At 37.0% G+C, this 21,584-nt stretch overlaps 1 protein-coding gene across 2 annotated transcripts in view; it reads right to left on the bottom strand.

Annotated features, from left to right (window-relative positions):
* Nucleotides 1-21,584, bottom strand: part of LOC134799092 (hemicentin-1) — a 228,311-nt gene that overhangs the window by 100,337 nt on the left and 106,390 nt on the right. The window lies entirely within an intron of this gene.

The raw sequence follows: 21,584 nt of genomic DNA, 5'->3' as shown, positions 1-21,584 counted from the left end.
CTTGCTCCCTCTAACGCATAAATGCGTCCTTTGGATTGGCCGACGTTGGCCCATCGTGTAGAGGAGCCATCACAGGCGTATTCTGATTTTAATAACCAGCCACGAATTAGATCTGGATTAGTTAACCAGAACCAGGAAAAGTGTACCTACCACATGAGTACTATATACAAGTTTAAGATAAATTGTATTGTAATACTATTTGTCTTAAAATTAGGTCGAATGAAATAAATTAAAAAAAAATACACGTGAGGTTATGTGGGGAAGGGTGGGTAGCCAAAAACCTCAACAAATATCACCAAGGGGGGGGGGGGGTCAAAAAGTAGCCGAAAAGACCGCGCGTGATTTGTGCACAAGCCCTTATGGAACTGATCTGTCAGTTTCAAAAATCTAATTTCTTTAACCAAAACCGTCACTTTTGGCACTGAATTTTAATTGCTTCTACTATTCAAAGTCTATTGTAGGTTAAAATCAGCGAGGCTAATGAAAACGAAATGTCTTCGCCACTACATAACATCTAGCGGGACTTCAAGTATGGAGTCGAGCGCGCGAACGTAAGTCATGCTAGAAGGTCAGATAACCAGCAGCAAACAATCCAAATCTAGAACTGTCTGTAAACTTCCAAAAGTAATGTATGATTCAATTACTAACATCGAAGTAGTTTTCCGAACAAGTGACCTTTGTGTTCGTCCCTACGGGTGGCCTCGTGTTTTCATTTATTGAAGAGTACGGGTGAATAGAACCAGTACTACCTGAGCTTCGTAACCACTCACATGCTTTTGGAAGCTGTAGCTACCAGGCTCCAATTTCACCACGGTGACAGGTGCGACAATTGTAAAACATCACTGTTGCTGACGTCACAGGCATCCATGGGCTACGGTTACCGCTTACCATCGGGCGGGCCGTATTCCTGTTTGCCACCATCATTGTTTTATTTAAAAAAACTTTATTATATCGGAAAAAAACATATATTTCTCTTGCTAAGTTTATGACAATTGTCACAAGAAACACTACAATTGTCACGAAATTCCGACATATAACTCATTACCTGTCAAGAATTACCTACAATTCTTCTAAATCTTGACAATTGTCAGAAACTTCGCAAAACAAATATCTGTTTTTTTCCGATATAATAAAGTTTTTTTAAATGATACAATGATGGTGGCAAACAAGAATACGGCCCGCCCGATGGTAAGTTGTAACCGTAGCCCATGGATGCCTGTGACGTCAGCAACAGTGATTTTACAATTGTCGCACCTGTCACCGTGGTGAAATTGGGGCCAGCTGTCTGCCTTATTTTATTACAAGTAGAGGTCACTGAAAGATATTTATTCAATCAAACATTAAGCTAATAGCTGCGGTTTAACTCATGTAATTTAAGTTAATTGGAAGGAAATTGACAGTGACAGCGGCCGCGTTAACGACGCTGCAGTAATGTCACAACAGTTATGAAGCTGCAGTTGCCATCCAAATGTCACCTTACATCAGAAATGCTGCTGTACGGCCCGATTCGAACTTTAGGATACGTCAAATATTACGGCTAGATACGATATGGATTGAATATGGCAGTGTCAAATGTGACTTTTCTTCAAACCAAAACGTCACTTTTGACACTGAAATATCTAATCCATATCGTATCGTAATATTTGACGTATCCTAATGTTCGAATCGGGCAGATAGTCACCATCCGGATCTCACCTAAGTAGTTATTTTCGTTTTAATAAGATAAAAAGATTAAAAAAAAACCGGTTGCACTCCGGGAGTGCCGGCGGAAGTGAAAACTCAATGACATTGTAACTCAAAATATTAATAACAGCGCCATCAAGTGCAAAATGTCTGCAGCACTATATATAATTGAGGTTAACGCCATCTAGAAACTTGAAACCCCTAAGCACCTCACTGTGAGCACTAGAGTTATATTAGTACCAGTTTTGAGGGAAACTCACTAGATGGCATTTAAATCAAAAAAGAAAAACTCAATGACGTTGTAACAGTGTCCGTCACACGTGACGTCACGTCTTACGTCTTACGCTCTCGCGAGTTTAACAATTTTCTTCCCCATCACAAAAAGTGCTCAGCGCCGCTAAAGAAGTTTTCACTTCAAAAATTAAACTCACCCGCACTCGCTAAGCATCTCGAATATCGTCGCTGTTATATTTGTATTACAATGGAAGAATTGAATAAACTCAATTGTAAAATGGAACGGCCTAAGAATAGATTTGACATTTTTATTAAAACGAATTGAGTTAAAAGTGATATTGCAATCATATTCATGTTGATGTTAGAATTGTTATGGGTGTTGCAACCCAGTTCATGAATTGTATGACAATTTATTGCAGTTATGTTCTGAAAATAATGATTAAATTAACTTTACTGTCTTTGTGCAATATGGTTTTTTAGGGTTCCGTACGCAAAGGGTGAAAACGGGACCCTATTAAAGACTCCTCTGTCCGTTTGTCTGTCTGTCTGTCCCAGGCTGTATCTCATGAACCGCAATAGATAGTTGAAATTTTTACAGATGATGTATTTCTGTTGCCGCTTTAACAACAAATACTAAAAACAATAAAATAAATATTTAAGTGGGGCTCCCATAGGTACAACAAGCGTGATTTTTTTGCCGTTCTTTTGCGTAATGGTGCGGAACCCGTCATGCGCAAGTCCGACTCGCACTTGGCGGTTTTATTATTTATACATGCCGTAAGTATTTTGAAAAGGTTTTAAGTTTCGTACCCGACTCAAAAGTCCTAGAAAACAAAGTTATCAAGGTTTGCATTAAAAATCTAATAATGCAGTCTAGAAAGTTCATCTTGGCTTATAATAATATACTACATATTTATAACCACAGAGTACAGACTTCAAACGCAGAAGCTCCCAGTCCTTGAGTAAGGAGATTACAGAAGAAGATTGTTAATCCTAATGACATTAATCTACGCATTAAGTTCAAAATAGCAGGGAAAAAGTTCTGAGGCGAATTAGCGACAGGCGAGATTTGGAGTTTTGAAGAAACTTCACTGTAGACTTTCTATTGTGTTGAATTTGTGACGTGATCTCAAAATATAATTAGGAAGCAAATCAAATTATTAAGTATATTTAGTTTTTTGATTTGTGTTTTTAAATAGTCGCACTACTATGTATGTAAATTATAAAATAGACAAAGAAAAAGTGACCGAGCCCTCCGATGGCCAAGGCCGGAATCGAACCGGCGCCTTCAACTTTAGACATGTTTTTGTGATTTTTTTCTATCAATTAACGTACGTAGTAAGGATTTGCTTCAAGTCTGCCTTGCAAGTTATAATCTGGTTTCCGTGTGATTTTTTCATTTGTAAAAATACAATATGTGAACTACAATTTCGGGTTAGCCCGGCCCCCGGCCCCTCTTAGTATGATTTGCCCTCCACTATGGGGCTGTAAATGCCGGGTTCGATTCTACTCGCTAAACTAAGCAACTTTTATTACAAAAATATGGCTGCTTCACAAATTTTGGCCGATTAGATGTCAATGTTTTCTATAGGAAAGCCAATCTTCTTTTTATGATTACAGAATTGGTTCCATACACATCTTACCAGTCTTAGGTACCATTATCAACATCATCAGAGTCATATAATTATGTACATTTCAATTACACGAATACCCGTATGTGCGTTACGAGACAACACAAAAATAAAAATTTCATAAGGCGTTTTCCTTAACAATTTGCTGAAATCCTGAAAGCCTCGGCTTCGCTTATAATCCTCGTCTTTACAGCCACCTGAAAGTCGCTGAAAATAGAAAATGTAATAAAATCAAGCAGGATTTGAGGAGGATTTAAGTGACAAATTTTAACAAAGAACGCTGCTTGTTCGACATTCTTATACGTGACGCGAAAATTTGTTAAGGTAAAAATCTGAGCTCTTTGTATATGCACTCATATGAGGTATATAAATTTTAGCCAAGAAAACGGCAGAAGGTGTATATCGCTAAAATTTTAATAATAAATAATAATATAATAAATAAATATTGGGGACTTGTTGCACAGATCAACCTAGCCCCAAACTAAGCAAAGCTTGTACTATGGGTGCTAGGCGACTATATATATACTTATATAAATAAATACATACTTATATACATAGAAAACACACATGACTCGGGAACAAATATTAGTGTTCATCAGACAAATAAATGCCCTTACTGGGATTCGAACCCAGTTCCATCGGCTTCGCAGGCAGGGTCACTACCCACTACTAGGCCAGACCGGTCGTCGTTTGTTTTATATATTCTAGTTTCCCGGTTAATAATAAGCCTTAATTTTCTTGTTATATAATAAAACATAACTCGACAAAGTACGTACATCTCCCTTTGTTCATCGATTCAAAATCAAATTCTACAAACTTCCCTTATTTAAACTGTAATCCTTAATTTCAGAAAGGCGACACCAAACTTTTGTCTTCGGAGTTAGAATATTAAATTAAGCAAAGGGGAGATTTTAAAATAATTACACGAAATCTTTTACGAGGTTTTGACATCGAGCCCGCGCGGGTTCCGATATCAAAGGCAACTCTGGTTACCTACCTATATAAAGGGAATCAAATTGTGGTAAATGATAATTTGTGGTAACGTGGTAATTTCAATAAATACCTATATTTATGTTATTAGAGCAGACGAGCTGAATAATTATTGCCATTAATCTGATATAAATGTGTCATAACTTATTTGACTCGTTTGCAGCATTATTGCTAGATAATTGCCTAAAAACTGCTCACATTGGAAAAACGTCAGTCCATAGAAAAAGGTTAGGTATGTTGTAAATTAAAGATTTACTAATTAAATATATTCTTAATAACTATAAACGTATCAACACTTCAATCTAATTTTCAATTCGACACCATTTTAAACATCAAATGATATGATGGCCAATAATAAACTCTATTCAATTGTAATATGGTTGTAAAGTCAACTAATGCTTCGGTAGTTTGTCACTTAAAAATAAACCACCCAATTGAAACTGTTATGTTAAAGTAGATTTATACGTCTGGTGTCGTATTTCATAGCTTTTATACAGCTATAACATGAGAATCTCTACGCAAATTACTGTTAAAGGCGAAATAAAATCAGTTTATAGTGCTTTAAAAAGTAGTATCGATTACAATACCTGTGTTAGAGACGTAAACTCATAAATACACAATAGGCCAGATGACAAGTTATTATTAATGGTATCGGCTGGTCATGTTTGTATTGAGGATCAAATTTCTAAACGGGACCCAAGTCAGAAATGATAGAGTTAGACCAAAAAAAGTCTGCAACGATTTTGATAGCATACGCCGTGCAAGTGTTATTTATACGTCATTATTTCATAGAAGTTTGACGTTTAAAATAACACTTGCACTGCGTGTGCTATCAAAATCGTTATAGACTTTTCTTGGTCTAATTCTAGTCAGAAATGATAGGTAGATGAAGTATCGATTTTTTTAGTTAAGTAGGGTCAAACCTTTTGCAGTAATTTTCTTCGTTGTCATAGTTACCTGAAACAAACAATATTTTGTGACTAGTGTACATAAAATATACGTAACTATTATAAAACACATCTTTTATCAAAAAACTAAGTTAATTAATTAAATACCTGAACCTTCCTTAAGAATCACTCTATTGATAGGTGAAAACCAAATCCGTTCAGTAGTTTTTGAGTTCATCACAAACATACAGACAGACGCGGTGAGGGACTTTGTTTTATAAGATGTATAATAAGCGTAGGAAGGGTAAACACTCAGCAATTGATTCTACCACAGAACGAAGAGTACTTTAGCCATAAAAATCGTAGACGAATGAAGACGAATCTATTTTTTTAACAAAAGCAGAGATTCTGTTTTAAACGGAGCATCCTGATTGCAAGCTGCATTTCTTAACTAGAGTCTTACTCGATGTACCTACTCTTGAGGATGTGCTCAAAGTGCTTAGTGAAGGATTTAATGCATTCAAATCAGCGATTTTCCTGGTAAGATTCCTGGTTTTCGGATCTATTTTAATTTATAGTGCTGTTCAGATTCAGACAACACCACAGCTTTACTGCAGCAGTATTGCAGCACGACATTACTGCCGACTGCATTGCTGCCGAAAATTTCAATAGTCCGTGCAGCAACATCGATTTTGTCATTTGCCACAGGAATCATAGGCAGGCTCCACTGCACAATATTCACAATGTAATGATTTCCAAGCCTTTTTAAGTCGTGTTATGAAAAAGTTTAATTTAACTTCCAGTAAACGGGTTAAGCTCACCATTTCTTTGTACTCTCCATTAATTCCTTCGAGAGACCTCGCCGACTCCACTACCCAAGAATCAAACGTTAAAAATTTCATCTCGCGCTCCGCCATTAAACGTGGAGCGAATTTAAATATTAATATTGCGAAACGATCTTTATTTACTTAAAAGTCCATTAACTTGGGAAAAATGTCGTTTCATTTAAGTCTTTGTAGGTTCAAGTTTTATATTGGATTCATTTTGTCAAGCGCTTAGACTATTTTTGTCTTGTATATTTTTTATAGTTGGAGATTATTTATTTTTGTATCTCTGCTTTCAGGACGAGCAGAAACTCTGAGAACAAATTAAATTACTTTCTATGAAAATATTTTAATTTGTGTTAAAATTTCAAGTAGTCTGCACAAAGTCATGGTATCCAGGCTTCTCAGCAGCAAAACGAAGATCCGAATTAACAAGACCGTAATACGACCTATTTTAACATACGGATGTGAAGCCTGGACACTAACTCTGAAGGAGGAAGGTAAGCTGTTGGTGGCTGAAAGGAAGATTCTCCGCAAAATCCTCGGACGAACGCAGAGACCCGATTGGCAGTTGGAGAATCCGAAAATACGCCGAGGTTGAAGAACTAGTTGCTGAACCAAATATCATTCGTGTGACAAAGGCGCAAAGGCTTCTCGGTGGCTCGGCTATCTTGAGCGAATGGGAGGCGGCGTGTAACTTACTTTCTATGCATCTCGCTCTTACTGTCATATTAGTGCGAGCGAGATGAATAGAAAGTTACTCATGCAGATATTAGCGAATGTCAGTGTCAAACCCGTGGTAAGGCTATATAGATGACTATAAAGTCTTTGTTGTATCAGTAAAAGGTTCAGTTGCGAGGCAGTTGAGAGGAATATTATAACTGCGCTAACTAGCAATTTACATGTCTCAACATCCTTGTGTACGACGGGTTTACTCTTGTATTAGTGAGGGGATCAATCGCCGAAGAGTTGCATTCATCTGGCAGAATATTATTTGTCAGACATACTTCGCATAACACGTATCGCAAAAAAACTTTTAGTCGAATGATTTCTGAGCATTAATTAGACAAGATTCATTTTATTAAGGAACTTGGTTTGGAACTTAAGCCAAGGTTTAGTTTGGATGTTGTCTGGAAGAGATCGCTTTTCAGCGATAAGACCGCCTGTTGTTTACCTCTGCCTGTGTTGCTGTTTTCTGTTATTGAGGTGTGCAATAAAGAGTATTTGTATTGTATGGTATTGGTTTGAAGTTGGTTATACATTTTATAACAAGTAAAACGTATTTTATAATGATTGTCCTACACTAGCTGTTACTTATATAAAACAGCCTATGTGGGACCACCATAACAAGTAAAAGATTAAATCCAAATTATTTTTTCGTACAGTCACTCCATGTAGGGTCCTAGCTAAATTGGTTCATCCATACATACGCTAAGGAATGTCCAATTTAGCTAGAACCCTAAAAGGCATAACAATCGCGGAGCGTGATGGTACCTAATGTACCTATACAGTATGTAACTGAACGAAAAGCAATTACTCAAACCCGGTTATGTTTAGGTCATACTAAGCAACTTTTACTATGGGACCAACCCCGAAATCGCGAAAACAAAATTGACTCTCATCTCTCATAGGAAATTTCAACACCAGACCAGCAAAATGTATGAAACATCCAATTTTTTTTCCACGTTTTCGGGGTTGTTCCCATTGTAAAAGTTACTCAGTATGACCTAAACATTAACGGGTTTGAGTAATTGCTTTTCGTTCAGTTACATGCTGTATAATCTGTTTGGATGATTGCTTTAACAATGATTGCTTTAACAATGATTGCTTGCTTTAGCTTAAAACGGCTACAAAAGCGAAGCGCCGAAGCTCAGTTTATTCTGGTATATATTTTCGGCTACTTTTCCCATCCCTAGTTACAAACAAGCTCTTAACGCCGATATCGAGAATCGCACGTCCACCTTTGACACCAATTTAGCTAACCACTCCTGCGAACGAGAGATTCTATATACACGATAAGTGCGGATAACTTAAGTATTTCGCTTATTTCTATATCTCGATAGGTTAGTTCTATTCATACGAAAATGAACCTTATGGAGATTAAAACTTACGTCAAATTTGTATGGGATTGCCATTAATATTAACGTAAGCGCCAATCATCCAAAGAATCCATTGTTAAGGAACCTTTTGTATCCAGTTTTGTATCGGTTTCAAGAAATTTAATATTTGTAATGGATCACTGCGCCTAAATAAAAAGTGCTCGAACTTTTTACGTGTTTAGTGATCTTAAAATTTTCGAGATGATTTTTGAGATTTTCTCTTACATTAAATACGCATTTCCATGTTTTGATATGATACATATTTTTAATGATATTCACGTCATAATTTCATAGAACTTTGACGTTTAAAATTGTGCTATCAAAATCGTTGCAGACTTTTCTTGGCCTAACTCTAAGATATTTTTGACCATTTAGTACCGTTTCTATTTTTGACATTGATTGCACAATAACAGTTACACTCGATATCTATTGACCACTAGCTGTCAAAACGGAATCCAGTTAAATTTGTGAATAATTTATTACGATCGACGATCGGCTTAAGACTAAGCCTATTATAGGCTTATCCGGAGCATGCTAAGAGACTGTTTAAGCCACAATATAATTATATAAAACAGTTCAATAAGACATCAGTGAATAAGCGTACGTAAGGTAAAATAGGGTAAACCACGATCCCTTCTTCTTCTTATGGTGCCGTCTCCTGCCGGAGGTTGGCTATCAATAGGGCTATTTTCACTTTTGACGCTGCAGCTCGAAACAGCGATCTGGTGCTCATCTTGAACCAGCACCTGAGGTTTTTGAGCCACGAGGTTCGTCTTCTTCTACATTTTCGTTTACCCTGGTTTTTCCCCTTTATTATCAGCTGGAGGAGGTGGTATTTGTCATTTCGTAATATATGACCAAAGTACTGCAGTTTCCTAATCTTTACAGTATCCAAAATTTCTCTTTTCTTTTGCACTCTCTGCAGCACGCTGTCATTGGTTACTCTATCCGTCCATGAGATTTTCAGTATTCTCCTGTACACCCACATCTCAAACGCCTCTAGACGTTTACTTATAGCTTTAGTGAGTGACCACGATCCCGCTTGCCTTTTATGGAGGCGATCGAGGAAACGATGGCCTGATGGTAAGAAATTACCGTCGCCAATGGACATCTGTAACACCAAAGGGAATGCAAGTGTAATGCCAGCCTTTAAGAAGGGAGGACGTTAATTTTTTCGATGGTTTGAAGGTCGTTACGGTCTGGAAATACCACGGGCGACACTTCATTCCACATTATAACTGTGAAAGGAAAAATAAACGAGAAGTAGGTAATTATTTTTTATGGAATTCAAAATAAGGTTAACTTTTTTCTTGAAGTCAAAATACTGTTTCCAAAACTTTTGTTGTACTAAGCTAGGCAAGTATTTAGGGAATTAAGCCTACACGAAGTTCGTATGTGTTGTTAACCTTTAAATGGAAAAAACACTTTATAACCCTTTGGGTTACGTAAGATTGACGGACAAGATTATAGAGCTACTGATAGTCCAAAAAAGCGGCCAAGTGCGACTCGGACTCGCGTTCCAAGGGTTCCGTACATTAAAATGCGTATTTTAAATAAAAACTTGACACATATTTTCGCGTGAAAAATTGCGGAGTTTTGTGGGAATTGGAGATATAATTTGTAAAGAGTCAATGACTGCTGTTTGCTATTCGAACGACTATAGTGTATGTATGTATGTATGTATAAACTCTTTATTGTACAAAACACAAAACACAAATTTATGTGTAGTCGGATGGATCACATTACTTGAGATACCTACGTGAAATAAGAAAGAAATTTCGATTGCAACAGGAAAACAAATCAAATTATCTTTATTAAATATTTTGACAGTGTTTTTGACAATTTGTTTGAAAATGTGCGGCAATGATGACATTTGTCAAAAGTCAGAATCTTATTAATGTCATACATAAAAAAGATAATCAAAACGGTCGAAGGATTCATACTAATTATTACCTCAGGACCTACTAACACATACAGGTTGCTCCAAAGTAAAAAAATCATAATTTGTTAATTTCTTCGTAACCGCTACACCGATTGTTATGATACTTTGTATATTGGTTCTAAATACCATAGTGCATATGTAAATTTCGGCTTTGTCCAATGGCTAGGGACACCCTGTATACCTGACCTAATTCACGGTTATTGGATATACACGGTGGCCAAAAAATTTGTGCATTGTTTTTTGAAAGCTTTTCGCACTTTGATGTTAAGCTGTGGACTGGGGGCGGATTCGTTAATCTGAATTATGAATATTATGATTCTAATTTTACATATACAGGATGGCCAGAAAATAAGTGCATTTCCGTTGCCAGGGAGGTTTTGGGATTATACTGAGCAACTTTTACTTTGGGGCCAACCCCGAAATCGCGAAAAAAAAATTTACCCTCCCATAGAAAATGAACCAGCCAAAATGTATGAAACAGCCAAATTTTTTTTTCGCGATTTCGGGTTGGTCCCATAGTAAAAGTTGCTCAGTATAATCCCAAAACCTCCCTGGCAACGGAAATGCACTTATTTTCTGGCCATTCTGTATATGTAAAATTAGAATCATAATATTCATAATTCAGATTAACGAATCCGCCCCCAGTCCACAGCCTAACATCAAAGTGCGAAAAGCTTTCAAAAAACAATAGGCACATTAATTAAAAGGCAAAAGCTGCGCGTGATAAGTGAAGCTTTTAGAGCTTCATCGGGCGCAAATAAAAGCTCAAGGTTTATGAGGTAAAGAATAGCTTTGCAAACAAAGCTTAGTGTGGTCACAGAATAATAAATAGTACTAGATACAGAAGACTCACTCTCTAACAAAACGCGTCTGTTACGATCAGGGCAGATATGGCCGCTAGGTGGCGACAGCGCCACGCGCGGCTTATGGCTAGCCACCAAAATTGGTGTGGAACGGATGTACTTTTAGCTACCTGTTGCAAAGCGACGAAATAGCGGAGTGAGCCACGCCTGGTGTGGTCAAAGTCTAGTAAATAAAGAATACAGCGCTGTGAGAATCATTAAAACTAAGTAATACGGGACTTAGTAATGTCGCGTTGTAATTCTGCAGCACTAATGCTTATTTGCTACACTGGTCCGAAGATATATCCGCTGGTTTATCTTCGGACCAGCAGTGTACGGATACTGTGAGTGTTGGGTGTCGTGCCGTGGACAATAAACATTAAACTTTAACGGGAAGCTGCAATTTCTTTGTCTACCCCGAACATTTTTATAAACCAATTTCGGGTAGTTTAGTGTTGTTTTATTTATATCTCCGTTGACATTTGCTGGGACGTCAGTCTTTCCGTGACCACCGCTGGTGCAACTCAGCTGAAACGTCGGAATTTAGGGTAAAAACAATGAAATTATATCGCGGTAGACCCGTTCGGGTAATTAAATACCTATGTGTACAAAACGCGAGAGTTTAAAGCACTAATGGCCCTACTGTATTGGTGGAGGAATTGTCAAAAAGATTATTTTATCGAGACATTAAGAGCCAACGGGAGTGGTCATTTCTCCAGACAAACGTACTTCTCGTTTTCCTCCGTGGTTTTTGAAGCTAGAGCAATGATTTTTTCAACACAGATTAATATTGTCAATATCTGTGTCGGACCGTTTTGCTTTTTTTAATATTTTTGTTTTTTAAGGCGCTAGAGCCCTTCAAAAATGGCCAAAATGGCCTAATTGACTATGCCGCAATGAGAGGCGTGGCATTCAAAACTGATATCAATTAGCCAAAAAAGCAAAACGGTCCGACACAGATAATTTCATAATCATTTAGATTTCCAAATTTGGTTACGATTGGTTAAGTTTTGGAGGAGGAAACAGAGGAGTACGAAACCTCGATTTTTGTGATTTTTACGCAGGATTTTTCGCCTTGTCCTTATCGCACTACTTTTAGGTGCCGCTTCCGTTAGCGAGACGGGTATATTTACCTAAAATATTTAAAACTCAGCTCCTGTTTCGTCTTAAAGCGTGCAGTAGCTACTGCAGCGCGACGACAACGATAACAATTTATAAAACTAAATTAGAAATCTTAAGCTAAAACCATTTTTGTCATCTATTTCAGTTCATATGTTCACAATTTGTCATTATCAAATTAAACAGTATTAATTTATAGCCGTCTTGATATCAAATTCCACGATCAAATTAAGAAGTCCCAATTTCTCAATGGTTACGAAGACAATGATTGATTTTCTTCATTTGAATATTCTAAATAACGAAGGAAAATAGCGGAAATGCAAGCGATAAAAAAGCGGATAAGAAAAACGTCCTATTTTGGATTAATTAATAATTATGATAGAGCAAAAATATTTAGGTGTTTTGAATAAATGTCAAAGTCGATCAATCAATGTTGATTGATTTCGTTAGTCACACTCACAGATAATTTTAAATACCTCATCCTTCTTTTTCCTTGCGTTATCCCGGCATTTTGGCAGGAACAAATAATTAAATATTTGTGATAAACACACAAATAAATGCAACACCAGGGTTCGAACCCGGGACCTCATGCTTCGTAGGCAGGGTCACTACCAACTAGCCTAGGAGGTCGTTAACCATATCATATACCATATCAAACCTACAGTTCAGGTAATTAATATCAACAAACTATTCTGGCAGTGTGGAAAAACGGCGAGGCCATTTTTCAAAAACAGTTACATTGGTTTCACCGAGCCCTGAGTTTGACATATCGCCGCGTCAGACAAAAAATAATGATGGGCCCGTTTGGGCAAGCGTGTAGGTTGTACCTCCACAATCAGGCGAAGATCACCTCCCACTAGATCCCTTGCTGCGCGGAGTCGAGCTCAACTCTTATCGCTCGTACAGTTTAAACAAAGCTTCTATTATGAAGATGTTTTGAGTCGCTCTGATATAGGTATCAGTTGGCAACTTCTCAACCGGTAGGTATCAAAAGAATTGTTCAAAAGGTGTAGAAGGTGCGGAAGGCGGGTGTGGAAGGAGAGCCTTGGAAAGATTTCCACCTATAAGTAAGTTTGGAGTTTGAAACTAGATATAGATATAGCCAGCCAAACGATGCCTTACAAAGATATGCACCATGGGGGGGGGGGGTCAAGTGTCACCCGTAGTATTATCTCTAAAACTGTTATACTTTTTCTCTTAAACTATTAAAGCTTTTGTTGAAGTTATCAGTAATAAGCACAGTAAAAAAATATGGTTGTCTGTAAAGTCGGTTTACGGACTATAATTTGCATGATAACGTCATAAGAAAAAATTACCATTATATTACGTAACGTTACCATGGAGATCTGTCCACAACGTTATCATGGAGATCGGTTCATACATTTATAAGACGTTATCACGTCAAAATCTGTGTCAACGTATTTTTGGGCCAGCCTGTACAGTAGTGTGTAATAGTGACAGTTGTCTTGTATGCCCCATCTAGTGACAGTAATCATTAGTAGTCCATATCAAGCGTGGGTAAGCTAGAACTACCTGTTCGATGTTTTGAAACCTAATGCAACGAAATAAGATACAAAATTACGTACACGCGGTATTTCCGGAGTAGTCTCGGTGCGTAGCAAACATGCCAATCGTTTACGCTCCGTAGAGAACGAAACGCAACTGTCACTGTCGCCCTAATATGGAAGAGTGATAGAGAGAGATTACCGTATAGATCGCGACGGAGCGTTAACGATTGTCATTTTGGCTACGCACCCAGGCTCAGTAGACAACATGCTAATCGCTATCGCTACGTAGCGAACGAAACGCAACTGTCACTGTCACACTAATATGGAAGAGTGATAGAGAGACTTAAAGCGATTCGATGGCGAAGCGCAAGCTATTGTCACCTTGGCTAGGCCGCCTTATCCGCTACTTTTGTCGCCATCAGATATATCGGAGCGGCCAAGGTGCTCACAAATATCTGAACACGCCTCTATTGTCAAGGCATTAAGTGCGTGTTCAGATATTTTTGAGCATCTCTGCCTCTCCGATATATCTGATGACGACTGTACTCAATCAAAATAAAAACCTCTATCCCAGAAATCATATTATAACCCTATAAAAGAACCAATCTCTGCCACCGGCAATCCGTTGAAAAAGCAAACGGTATTTTTCGGCGAGGGTTTTAAAAAATGGATTCTCTTTTTAAATGTTTTCCTTAAAAACCTTTGAGCGTCAATTGCTGCCAATTTGATAGAAAGTTATGTGTTTCATTTAAGCCGCTATAGGTTTTAATTAATTTCGCATTCTATAGTAGGGGAGACCAATGAGGGTTGTGACAGAGGGGAGTTGTGACAATCAAGATTTCTCGAAAACTAGTATGATCAACAGCGAGCTGGAACCTGGAAGCAGCCCTTTAAAACCCCTTTAGAAATGCGCATTTTGACGTAGTACTTGGCAATGGCGTATGTAAAGTGGTTTCGGGTGTACAACATTAACGTACAAAAAATACGCGAAAAGCAACTTTTCCCCAAAACTTTTGATTGTATTAATATCATAAAGTATTATGTTTACGTTGATGTGATATTTTATGTGACTGCTACATAATGAAAGGCATATATGAACTGCTTAATTAAGCCACCAAAAGTTTAAATTTGGTAACTAAGTTAGAACTAACCTCACGTTACTTATAATAATGAGATCGATGTCAAAATAACAGCAAAACTTCAAAATATTAATTAGAATATATGACACGTCTAGATCACCTATTGCTACCTAGCTAACTGTATTTCATTTTCTGTGTACATATTATTATTTCATGTACAAACGTGGCAAAAAAAAAATCTAGGAACACAAACGATAGGCTCAACTAGAAAGTCGTGGAGTAACTAACTGCAAATAAAAATCTGGGAGCGATAGCTTGCACTCCATAACCGTCAAGCAGATGGCATAGCATTCTCACGCCGATAAGGACCCGACAAAAGATATTAGACAAAACAAAAACCCTAAGGTAGGTAATAACACATTAAAACATGTTGGCTAACGGCGTATTGCATAATAATACGACCGTACGAATAACACAAACGTGCAGTTGGTGCGTAACGGGAATTTTAGATGGCGTATTAAGCGGGACGCGAGTCGTATTAACAGTGAAAAAATGTATGAAAACAGGCCTAAAGTTTCAGGGACCGGCGCAAAATGGCGTATTTTGCGGGAAATCGTATTAAACGTGATCGTATTAAGCGGGTTCTACTGTATTGTTAACTGTACCTAATGTTCACAATAAAGAATGTTTGTATAACAATGGTTAAGATTAGCAATTGACTATACACATGTGAGTCTTATGACAATTCATAATGTCATAATAGACCACCACCTACAACTAAACCTGACAAATACCCGTTACTTCTTAAGCATGCATAGAAAAACCATAACTCTTCTTCGATTCTGTTTGAATCGAAATCGTAAACTTTTCTAAGCGGTTAAAAGTCCATAAAATGTCGATTTTAGACTTAAATCCATATACATAAGTATCAAAACTTATTAGAAATTCCAATACAGCTTAATATCGCATAAACTTATAGTAAAAAACGGAAATACTGAAATACTTATACCTTTTTTTTTTTTTTAACCTAGAAATCTGAGTCGGCCGGAAAAAATCCGGCCCTATTTCTCATTACCCTAAAGGCAAAAGTTTTTATAGCTAGTACAACCTAATACTAACTATTTATACAATACAATATTTACAATAACCTAACACTAAGCTAATACCTAACTTTTAGCTTTCAAATTATATTAACAATTCCCATGAGCTATATTTTACAAGACCATATTTACATACATTTATTTAATTATTTACAACATAACTATAATTTTAAATTTGAAATTAGTCAAATCCAAACAAAAATCCCTATAATAATAGTTTTGCAACAATTTTGAGAGTTTTTATACATTCCCAGGATTACATTTTACATATCAACAAACAGTTTATTACTATACACACTAGTGGCGAGCGTACATACGAGCAAACGAGCGTTTGACAATTGATAGACAATTGATAGACAATTGATGGACAAAAGGATGGACACGCGAAATACTTATACCATACCATGGCCTTGTAACTTTTTGAGTAGTTGGGTCAACATTATTTTTGTTGTCTTGTTTTTTGTCCCCAAAAATGTGACGGAGTGGAGCTTTTTGTATGGGGTGAAATTTATTTTTAATTTTTCTCAAGATAATTAAATCTCCCCCCCCCCCCCCAGCGGTATCTGGGCCGACCTACCGGGCGGCTACCAGTCGGTCTTCCCAGGTACGCCCTCTTGGCAGCCCGATCCTCTCCCATTCTTAATAGGTGACCGAACCAGCGAAGCACAGTGTGGAAGCGGATCTGCGTCAGCTTTAAGCCGATAATTGGCAGGAAACGGCGCAGAATCGGGAAAAGTGGCATGCTCTCGTTTCGGAGGCCAAGATCCTCTTTGGATCGCTGAGCCATATTAGTTAGTTAGTTAGTTAATTAAATCTACGGCTAAAAATACATGCAATAGCACTCAACTTTTTTTGAAGTATTGGATAAAAGGCAACACTAACAGAATATGGGCCGATGGGCCTGAAATAAAGACTTTCAATTTAAAATACCGGTCAAAATCATAACCCTCCTTTTGCGTTGCCATAGTCGGGTAAAAATAGAAGCGCTACTGAGTGGTCAGAAAGAAACGAAAAGAATCTTGACCCTTTTCCATTTGGCCCATAGTTGCAATTGCTCTGGCTGACTTTAACACTATTAATAATTTTATTTTATGTTGTTTTAGTCACCACGCGTGACATAGGCGGTTCAAATTTGAACACTTAGTGCTTGAAAATAGAGACCTAGGCTCTCCGATATAAAACCCTAAATTATTACAATCTACAATCGCCATCAGATATATCGGAACGGCCAATGCTCACAAATATCGGAACACGCCTCTCTGTCGTCAAGACGCTAGAGTGCGTGTTCAGATATTTTTGAGTACTTCAGCCGCTCTAGTATATCTGGTGGCGACTGTACTAGGTTCTCGCTAAATAGCCTCATCAGTTCAGAGCCAGTCAGAAGTCGTAAAAAGCAAACAAAATGCCCAATCGTAAAGTTTCCAAAACACCGGATCTCTTTACACGAATTCAAAAGGCTGTATCAGACGGCGACCCAGTTATGACAGCATGTTTACTTCGAGACCGATTTTAGTAGGTACCTACTTAGTAGTGGGTAGTTTTAGTATTTTCCTTGTTATATCAAAATTTTAGTTGAAGAATTATGGTGTGGCACAGTTTTTTATATTAAATGTAAAATGAAAAATTCACATCTGGCAAGACTCGAACACCGTTGCTGGAGCCATTTGATTATTTAATTATTACATTTAATTATTTCACACCCTGCACGAAATAAAGCACCAGATAATTATTAGAAAACCTAGCTAGCAGGTATATTTCGATACAATACACTATAGCAGTTTGTTTTTATATATTGGCAAATCATTTTGACAGTTCTAAAAAAGAAACTGATTTGACTAGTAGGAGAAAACCCTATTAGAGCATCGGATTGCCGGAGGTGACGAATTTTTCCACATTCCCATTAAAATAAAAAATTGTAGGCGAAAAGTGTAAAGGCGGTTCCTCTCTGGCGCTATGGGGTCGTTGAAAACTTCTCAAAACGGCCACCAGGTGTCTCCCAAGTTCCGAATTAGAACGCGCAAACACTTTTATTGGCCCTCCCGAGTTTCGAAGGACACTTAGAGATAAAATTTGTTAAGTTAAACGATTTTGGATTCGAAAATCCAGGGGTACCTACAGATTTGAGAAGAATAATTGTCATATAAAATATTTTCTTTATGAATTTATTTGAGGTAAGATGGGGTGAGACAAATACTGGGGTAAGAGTAACACTTGTAGGGAATCCTTATACTGTTACTTTTGCCCCGATAATAAACTATGTTTGTCTTACCCCAGTCAAGGTATAATACCTTAAAGACCGAGCTTTGCTCGGAAAACAGATAAAAACTCATAAATGCGCGTTTTCCCAGAGATAACACCTAGCTAGATCGATTTATCGCCCCCGAAAACCCCTTTATAGCAAATTTCATAGAAAACGTCAGAGCCGTTTCCGCGATCCCCGAAATATATAAATAAACAAATGAGACTGCATCGGCACTTACCATCAGGTGAGATTGTGGTCAAATGTTTACCTTTTTCCAATAAAAAAAAAAAATACAAGAATTGTTCGTTTACAGGTATTAGATTTAAAATAAGCTGTACGGATTAACTGTTAACAATTCTAGTTCTGTGAAAGTAACATGAATCACGTTTCTCGGATTAAAACGTAAAACCCAGTTCAATAGAAATCACAAAACATGCACATACAGTAGCCTTACCACGAGTTTGACACTAACATATTCGCTAACGTCTGCGTAACTTACTTTCTATACATTTCACTCACACTAATATGTAATTTTAATAACAAAACTTCCGTGAGACACAGACATATTAAATATATTTAAAACGGGTCACTCACGTATTCGTTGCGCCAGTCCGTCACCGTAAACGCAAGCTCCTGATGACACTACTCGGTACGGAGTGAAACATGTCGAGCGTTTTTCGACTTAAAATACGTGAGTGACCGGTTTTTAATACACTAATAATTATGTAGTTTGAATTTGCCTCTAAAATGATGTAGATACCACAAATACAAAGAAACGGTAAACCAAAGTTTACACAACAGTGTTTGTACAGTTTGTTTAGGCTTCAGCGGGAACAGACGGACAGTCCCCAGCTGCCGCTCCGTGCCTCTTGCGACCGGTTCTCGAAATCAATAAAATATAAATAGGAGAAAACAAAAAAGGAGGCCAATTCGAACCCACATTTTAATATCTAATTCTAAATGATATCATTTTGTTATCATATAAAAACTATGGACAAAAAGACTAAAGCATAAAGATTTTCTTGTTACCAATTGTTTTTATTATCTTAATGTATTTTATAATTTTAAGGAGTGACTGCCTATACATAAGTTAACTATTTGAATGATTCATTGTAAATATTGCATCGTTCTTGTATTTTATAGGTACTTACTTACAGTTAAACCAAGAAAAGTCAGCAACGATTTTGATAGAATACGCAGTGCAAGTGTTATTTATACGTCATAGTTTCATAGAAGTTTGACTGTTAAAATGACACTTGCACTGCGTGTGCTATCAAAATCGTTGCGGACTTATATTGATCAAACTCTAACAACGCAGTGCCCTGATAGGGTTGATGGACGAACTGTTTTAATTATAAGACCTATTGTAAACCCACATAAGACTTAAATTTAATTAATAAATGTAGTATTTGCGCGGGCGTTTCGGTCGTACTCGTTTAACAGGTAGGTACTATATGGCGCGAGCGATGAATAATAACCAAATGACATCATTTTGGTGTCAAAATGTAAGTTCGAATTGGCCTTCGGTTCTCGAATGCAGTAAAATATAAAATAACGATAGTTCTGTGAACAGATGAAATGCTTTCCGGATTAAAATGTAATAATAGAGTTCAATAGAAATTATAAAACATGTAAAAAGATTGGGTTGATTTTGCGCAGGTATTGTACTATTAATACGAGTATTATATTTATAGTACATATTACCTAAGTACTTACCTATAATTATTTTAACGAATTCCTGAAAATGTGTTTTATAAACGCGCAATCATCAAGCTTAGTGTTTAAAGTTAAGAGATTTTAAAGTTATAATAATTTGAAATATGGTTAATATTTACCTACATCAAATCGCATCAAATATTTTCTATAGGTATGTAATACGTTTGTATGGAGAACCGATCGTCATATTTCCTCTTAAAAATAAAATTATAAACCAGATAATACTTAAAAGTCCCAAGTGGAACATAACAACACATGTGATACGATAAACAGATCATTGTCTTGTGAATCCTGCGCATCTGTTTGTGCGTGTTTTTTGTCTTTTTTTGTCGGTCCTTTCGTTCCGGCGCTAAGTATCATGCTGAGCTTGCCTTCACTCCAAAAGGATATAAGTAACGTATTTAAGAATCAAAATAGGCTGTTTTGTGTTTATGGCTTTTTTGTTGAAGATTCCTCTTAGAAATTGGTTTATTTTGGTCGCTTTTGAAGATTTCGAGCTATTAACGTTGTTTATTGGGCAATTTGGGTTGTAGTGTTCTTTTTCTAATTATGGAGCGTGTTTTAATCTTACTAAGTATGCATGGCATTCTATGTTCAAAGGAAAGAAGTTCTAATTTGCGCGAAGTGGGTGGGGTGTTATTTAAGCGGTGACCACGGAGACACGGACGGTGTGGAAAATATTATAAAATTTTATGAACTTTCGCGAGCTAACACTTTTAGACATACCTACCTACTTCATATTTTGCAGCAGCGTCAGTGTCATACGAATTCGCGTTTATTGTAGCTCTTTGGATGTTGTTATATAAATAAATAAAATAAAAAAGCCTCTCTATTTTCTTAATTTCACATACATGCATCATTCCATAATCATATTATAATTTGAATTTAAATGTCGGTGAAATACATAAATAATATAAATATTGTAGGAAAAAATTACACAGATCGACTTAGTTCCTCCGTAAGCTAAAGTAAGTTAGCATTGGACTCCTGAAAGCCAACTGTCAGTAGTAAAAGGCATGACATTAAAAATTTGTATGAGAGCTCAATCCTTCGCGTCTACATTTTTCAAATTTGCCGCCTTTGCCACTGACAAAGCTGGCTTGCCAGGGTCACATACGAAAATGTTTATTAATTTTTTTTAAATATTTATCTTCTCTTTGACCAAAATCCCATCAAACCCAAAATAAAACAGGCAACCCAAAACAACCCTAATTACAAAATATCCGATACCACCCCAATTTACATAAATACCAGCATCGCGTTCAATTAAAAAAAATCCTTTTTGAAAGCGAAGTCGGACTAACGCGGCAAACAAAGGGGAAGCGATAAATTACAATTTTGTGAGGCCCACGGTGTATAGGTATGTCTATTTAGATGGATTCACCCTGTATGCGGTATTACCATGGGTCGTACACGGGATAATTCAGTTCGCGGGAGAACTACAAATATAATATATAATACTTTAATTTAAACTCGAAAGTCACTCGGATCGCTTACTCGAAATTAGTCCTCATTATGCTCTTATGATTCTTAAATTCTGCCTTTTTGTCCCTAAATTTACGTATGTGCTCCGTTGCTGTCCTTTCTGGAAACATCAAAATTTATTGTCGCCCATAGATGATTTGATCAAAATTAGTTTAGAGACGATTCTAAACATTCAGCTAAGTGAGCCTTCCTGGTCTCAAGCG

This window comes from Cydia splendana, chromosome 18, assembly GCF_910591565.1.
Source record: "Cydia splendana chromosome 18, ilCydSple1.2, whole genome shotgun sequence".
Classification (NCBI taxonomy): Eukaryota; Metazoa; Arthropoda; class Insecta; order Lepidoptera; family Tortricidae; genus Cydia; species Cydia splendana.
This window is presented reverse-complemented; position numbering and strand designations above follow the sequence as displayed.